The following is a 6,846-nucleotide window of genomic DNA, read 5'->3' as shown; positions in this document are numbered from 1 at the left end:
AGAGGGAAGGAGAGAAAGATAGAAAGAGTGAGAGAGAAGGAAGGAGAGAAAGAGAAAGAGCAAGAGAGGGAAGGAGAGAGAGAAAGCAAAAGAACAAGAGAATGGGAAGGAGGGAGGGAGAGAAAAGAGAGAAAGAGGGAGGGAGAGAGAGAGAAAGAGTGAGAGAATGGGAGGAAGGGAGAGAAAGAGAGAAAGAAGGAGAGAGAGGGAGGGAGAGAAAGAGCGAGAGAGAGAGAAAGGGAGAGAAAGAGAAAGGGAGGGAGAGAGAGAAAGAGGGAGAGAGAGGGAGGGAGGGAGAGGGAGGGAGAGAAAGAACAAGAGACAGAGGGAGGGAGAGAGAGAGAAAGAGAGAGAGAGAGGGAGGGAGAGAAAGAGCGAGAGAGGGAGGGAAGGAGAGAGAAAAAAGAGAAAGAGAGAAAGAGGAAAAGAGAGAGGGGGGGAGGGAGAGAGAGAGAAAGAGTGAGAGGAAGGGAGGGAGGGAGAGAAAGAGCAGGAGAGGGAGGGAGGGAAAGAGCGAGAGAGGGAGGGAGAGAGAGAGAGAAAAGAGAGAAAGAGTGAGAGGGAGGGAGGGAGAGAAAGAGAACGAGAGAGAGAGAAAGAGGGAGAGGGAGGGAGGGAGAGAAAGAGCAGGAGAGGGAGGGAGGGAGAGAGAAAGAGAGAGAGGGAGGGAAAGAGCGAGAGAGGGAGGGAGAGAGAGAGAAAAGAGAGAAAGAGTGAGAGGGAGGGAGGGAGGGAGGGAGGGAGAGAAAGAGAAAGAGAGAGAGAGAGAGAGAAAGAGGGAGAGAGCAAGAGATCGAGGGAGAGGGAGTGAGGTAGGGAGAGAGAAAGAGAAAGGCACTCCTCGATTTACGACTGGCTATTTAGCAACCTCTTTCCGTGATTTTGGCAAAGCAGGGGTGCATCCAGGGGGGTGTCATTCCCTTCCCTTCCCTTCCGGTTCGCAAATGTCACAAGTACATTTCAGTTGCCAAGCCCGTGAGTTTTGATCACGTGACCTTCGGGAGGCTGCAACGGTCGTTAAGTATGAAAAAACGGTCCTAAGTCACTTTTTTTCAATGCCGTCGTAACTTTGAACAGCCACTAAACAAACTCTCGAGGACTACCTGTATTAAAAAAACAAACAAAGACCAAACCAGCCGACGGCTGTTGGGTTAAGCCAAAGGTGACCCCCATCTTCAGATCCCTCTGTTCATACAAACCGAAAAATGAGAATTTGGGGGGTGTTTTTCTTTCATTTTCAAATCCAAGACCCAGAACTGGTTTCTAAAGCGATTTAACAGAGTTGGAAGGGACCTTGAAGGTCATCTAGTCCAACCCCCCCCCAAAGCAGGAGACAATTCTTCTGCTTGAATTGAAGCCGCCATCTCTGCCAACTTCTGGGCGCTGTCCCTTTAAGAGGAATGCAACCTGCCCAAAGTTGGCAAGGATTCCTTTTTGAACTGGAGCCCAGAAATATCTTGTTTATCTACCCAAAAAAACAGGGCAGAGCCAACTTTTCCTAGCTGGCTGGCAAACCTAGAAGGTTAAATCTCTCTCTCTCTCTCTTTCTTTTTTTTTTGGTAAATCATCACCGTCAATCAGCTATTTGTCTTTCCACATTCCAGCAGCTCTGCCCTTTGCAACTTCAATAAATATTCTGGTTTTCTTTTCTTTTTTTTAAAGGTTGATGGGAAGAGGCCGGTGTAACAGGGGCAGGAGAGAATGGCTGCAGATCAGGGTGGATAAAAATCAATGTTTTTTTAAAAAAAAATAAAAAAAAATTGGATTTTTTAAATTTAAATCGGATTTTTTTGATTTAAATCAGATTTTTTTGATTTTGATCGAATTTATTTTAATAAAAAACTTTTGGGGTAAAAATCTATCGTAAGATAGTTTTCTATTTAAGATAATAAATAATTTAGTTTATTCAGCATGAAATGGAGCTTATTTATTTATTTATTTATTTATTAATTTTGATTTATATGTCGCCCTTCTCCGAAGACTCAGGGGGGCTAACAATGCGCTAAGCAATAGCCTTCATCCTTTTGTATATTTTTATACAAAGTCAGCTTATTGCCCCCACAAACTGGGTCCTCAATTTACCTACCTTAGAAAGGATGGAAGGCTGAGTCAACCTTCAGGCTGGCGAGATTCGAACCTGCAGTAATTGCAGGCAGCTGGTCTTAATAACAGGGTGCATTAGACCACTGTACTACCAAGGCTCTACTACCAAGTTATGTAGCATGAGGCTGTATATTCTGCAACACTGGGACTATCGGTGAGTCAACAGCGGGTCAAAGGAGTAGCAGAGATGACAGTTGCTCTTTAAAAATTAGGATTTAAATCGAGTGGATTTAAATCAAGCCTTTTTACTCGACTCGATTTAAATCAAATCCACCCTGCTGCAGATACAGCTGTTTTTCCTCCTCTGCTTGTCTTTAGGGGATTTCAAAGTCTTTACCTCCCAAACCATTCATTTGGTATAATAGAATAACGGAGTTGGGACCTTGGAGGTCTTCTTGGAGGTCTTCTTGTTCAAGCAGGAGACCCTAGATCGTTTCAGGCAAGTGGCTGTCCAGGTTTTTCTTAAAAACCTCCAGTGATGGAGCAGCCACAATTTCTGGTGGCAAGCTGTTCCGCTGGTTAATGGTCCCCACTGTTAGGAAGTTTCTCCTTATTTCTAGGTTGCTTCTCTTCTCGATTGGTTTCCATCCGTTTTGCTTATTGTTCTGCCTTCAGGTGCTTTGGAGAAGAGGTTCTTCTTCTTGGGAATGGGAGAACTTGACACAGCCAAATTGACATGGCCAACATGCCACGGCCAACTTGCCATGTCTAACTCCTCATGGCCAACTTGCCATGGCCAACTCATCATGGCCATCTTGTCATGGCCAGCTCATCATGGCCAACTTGCCATGGTTAACTCATCATGGTCAACTAGTCATGGCCAACTCCTCACGGCCAACTTGCCATGTCTAACTCCTCATGGCCAACTCGCCATGTCTAACTCCTCATGGCCAACTTGTCATGGCCAACTCATCATGGCCAACTTGCCATGATTAACTCGCCATGGCCAACTAGTCATGGCCAACTTGCCACATCTAACTCGCCTTGCCATGGCTAACTTCTCATGGCCAACTTGCCATGTCTAACTCACCATGGCCAACTTGACATGGCTAACTCATCATGGCCAACTTGACATGGCTAACTCATCATGGCCAACTTGACATGGCCAGCTCATCATGGTCAACTTGCCATGTCTAACTTCTCATGGCCAACTTCTCATGGCCAACTTGCCATGGCCAACTCACTGCAGGACATTCGGAATTCTAGGATTCTACCACCATACTTGGGCACAAAAGCAGTTTAATTACAATGCTATACAGGTAGTCCTCAACTTACAATAGTTCATTTAGTGACTGTTCAAAGTGACAACAGCCCTGAAAAATGTGACATGACCATTTTTCACACTCACGACCGTTGCAGCCTCCCATGATGACATAATCAAAATTCGGACACTTGGCAACTGGTTCATACTTATGAGGGTTGCAGCATTCCCAGAGTTATGTGATCCTCTTTTGCAACCTTCTGACAAGCAAAGTCTACGGGGAAGCCCGCTTCACTTAACAACCAAGTTAATTTATCAACTGCAGTGACTCCCTTAAGAACTGTGGCAAGGAAGGTTGTAAAATTGGACAAAACTCACTGAACAAATGTCTCACTTAGCAACAGAAACTTTGGGCTCAACTATGGATGTAAGTCGAGGACTACCTGTATAGCTGGGCAAACAGTGCCCTCTGCTGGCCAGTTTCTTCCTTGCAACCTTCAAGGGCCAAACAAGATTCAGGGATTTTGCTGCATTCCGAAAAAATTAATTCATTTCCTTCCTGCCTCCCATTTCCAAGTGCCAAAATTTAGATCAATAGTTGTAGTTCTGAGTTTTCTAAGGCCTCCTTTCTTCTTCCTTCTTTCTTTCCTCCCTCCCTCCGTCCTTACATGTTCCTTTTCCTTTCTTCCCACTTCCTTCATTTTTCCTTCCTTCCTTCCTTTCTTCCCTCCCGCCTTCTCTTTTTCGTCTCTTCCTTTCTCCCTCCTGCCCTTTCTTTCTTTTTTTGTCTCTTCCTCCCTCCCTTACTTTGTTCTTCCTTTCCTGCCTTCCTTTTCTCCTTCCTCCTCCCTCCCTCCATCGTCCTTGTTCCTTTTCCTTTCTTCCCACTTCCCTCATTTTTCCTTCCTTCCTTTCCTCCCTCCCTCCTTCTCTTTTTTGTCTCTTCCACCCTCCCTCCCTCCATCTCTCCATCCCTCTTTCTTTTTTGTCTCTTCCTCCCTCCCTTACTTTTTCCTTCCTTCCTCCTTTCCTTCATTCCTTTTCTCCTTCCACCATCTTTCCTCCCTCCCTCCACTTTCCTTCCCTTCTTACTTCTTCCTTCTTTCTTTCCTCCCTCCCTCCTTCCCTCCGTCCTTACTTGTTCCTTTTCCTTTCTTCCTACTTCCCTCATTTTTCCTTCCTTCCTTCCTTCCTCCCTTTTTGTCTCTTCCTCCCTCCCTCTTTCCTTTTTTTGTCTCTCCCTCCCTCCCTTACTTTTTCCTTCATTCCTCCCTTCCTTCCTTCCCCTTCTCCTCCCTCCATCCTCCCTTCCCTCCTTGTTCTTTTTCCTTTCTTCCTCCCTCCCTCCCTCCTTATTTTTCCTTCTTTCCTTCCTTCCTTCCACCCTCTTTTTTGTCTCTTCCTCCCTCCCTCCCTTTCCTTTTTTGTCTCTCCCTCCCTCCCTTACTTTTTCCTTCATTCCTCCCCTTTCCTTCCTTCCTTTTCTCCTCCCTCCATCCTCCTTTCCCTCCTTGTTCTTTTTCCTTTCTTCCTCCCTCCCTCCCTCCTTATTTTTCCTTCTTTCCTTCCTTCCTTCCACCCTCTTTTTTGTCTCTTCCTCCCTCCCTCCCTTTCCTTTTTTGTCTCTCCCTCCCTCCCTTACTTTTTCCTTCATTCCTCCCCTTTCCTTCCTTCCTTTTCTCCTCCCTCCATCCTCCTTTCCCTCCTTGTTCTTTTTCCTTTCTTCCTCCCTCCCTCCCTCCTTATTTTTCCTTCCTTCCTTTGTTCCTTCCTTCGTTCCTTCCTTCCTTCCTTCCACCCTTTTTTGTCTCTTCCTCCCTCCCTCCCTTTCCTTTTTTTGTCTCTCCCTCCCTCCCTTACTTTTTCCTTCATTCCTCCCCTTTCCTTCCTTCCTTTTCTCTCCCCTCCATCCTCCCTTCCCTTCTTGTTCTTTTTCCTTCCATCCTCTCTCTCTCCCTCCCTCCTGTCTCTTCCTCCCTCCCTCTCTTTCCTTTTTTTGTCTCTCCCTCCCTCCCTTACTTTTTCCTTCATTCCTCCCCTTTCCTTCCTTCCTTTTCTCTTCCCTCCATCCTCCCTTCCCTTCTTGTTCTTTTTCCTTCCATCCTCTCTCTCTCCCTCCCTCCCTCCTGTCTCTTCCTCCCTCCCTCTTTCCTTTTTTTGTCTCTCCCTCCCTCCCTCACTTTTTCCTTCATTCCTCCCCTTTCCTTCCTTCCTTTTCTCCTCCCTCCATCCTCCCTTCCCTCCTTGTTCTTTTTCCTTCCATCCTCTCTCTCTCCCTCCCTCCCTCCTGTCTCTTCCTCCCTCCCTCTTTCCTTTTTTGTCTCTCCCTCCCTCCCTCCCTCACTTTTTCCTTCATTCCTCCCCTTTCCTTCCTTCCTTTTCTCCTCCCTCCATCCTCCCTTCCCTCCTTGTTCTTTTTCCTTTCTTCCTCCCTCCCTCCCTATTTTTCCTTCCTTCCTTCGTTCCTTCCTTCGTTCCTTCCTTCCTTCCTTCCACCCTTCCTTCCTTCCACCCTCTTTTTTGTCTCTTCCTCCCTCCCTCCCTTTCCTTTTTTTGTCTCTCCCTCCCTCCCTTACTTTTTCCTTCATTCCTCCCCTTTCCTTCCTTCCTTTTCTCTTCCCTCCATCCTCCCTTCCCTTCTTGTTCTTTTTCCTTCCATCCTCTCTCTCTCCCTCCCTCCCTCCTGTCTCTTCCTCCCTCCCTCCCTTTCCTTTTGTGTCTCTCCCTCCCTCCCTTACTTTTTCCTTCATTCCTCCCCTTTCCTTCCTTCCTTTTCTCCTCCCTCCATCCTCCCTTCCCTCCTTGTTCTTTTTCCTTTCTTCCTCCCTCTCTCCCTCCTTATTTTTCCTTCCTTCCTTCCTCCCTCTTTTGTGTCTCTCCCTCCCTCCTTTACTTTTTCCTTCATTCCTCCCCTTTCTTTCCTTCCTTTTCTCCTCCCTCCATCCTCCCTTCTCTCCTTGTTCTTTTTCCTTTCTTCCTCCCTCCCTCCCTCCTTATTTTTCCTTCCTTCCTTCCTTCCTCCCTCTTTTTTGTCTCTCCCTCCCTCCTTTACTTTTTCCTTCATTCCTCCCCTTTCCTTCCTTCCTTTTCTCCTCCCTCCATCCTCCCTTCCCTCCTTGTTCTTTTTCCTTCCATCCTCTCTCTCTCCCTCCCTCCCTCCTGTCTCTTCCTCCCTCCCTCTCTTTCCTTTTTTTGTCTCTCCCTCCCTCCCTCCCTGACTTTTTCCTTCATTCCTCCCCTTTCTTTTCTTCCTTTTCTCCTCCCTCCATCCTCCCTTCTCTCCTTGTTCTTTTTCCTTTCTTCCTCCCTCCCTCCCTATTTTTCCTTCCTTCCTTCGTTCCTTCCTTCGTTCCTTCCTTCGTTCCTTCCTTCCTTCCTTCCACCCTTCCTTCCTTCCACCCTCTTTTTTGTCTCTTCCTCCCTCCCTCCCTTTCCTTTTTTTGTCTCTCCCTCCCTCCCTGACTTTTTCCTTCATTCCTCCCCTTTCCTTCCTTCCTTTTCTCCTCCCTCCACCCTCCCTTCCCTTCTTGTTCTTTTTCCTT

Source organism: Pantherophis guttatus, chromosome 1 (assembly GCF_059756535.1).
Source record: "Pantherophis guttatus breed Tessera chromosome 1, ASM5975653v1, whole genome shotgun sequence".
NCBI lineage: Eukaryota > Metazoa > Chordata > Lepidosauria > Squamata > Colubridae > Pantherophis > Pantherophis guttatus.
This window is presented reverse-complemented; position numbering follows the sequence as displayed.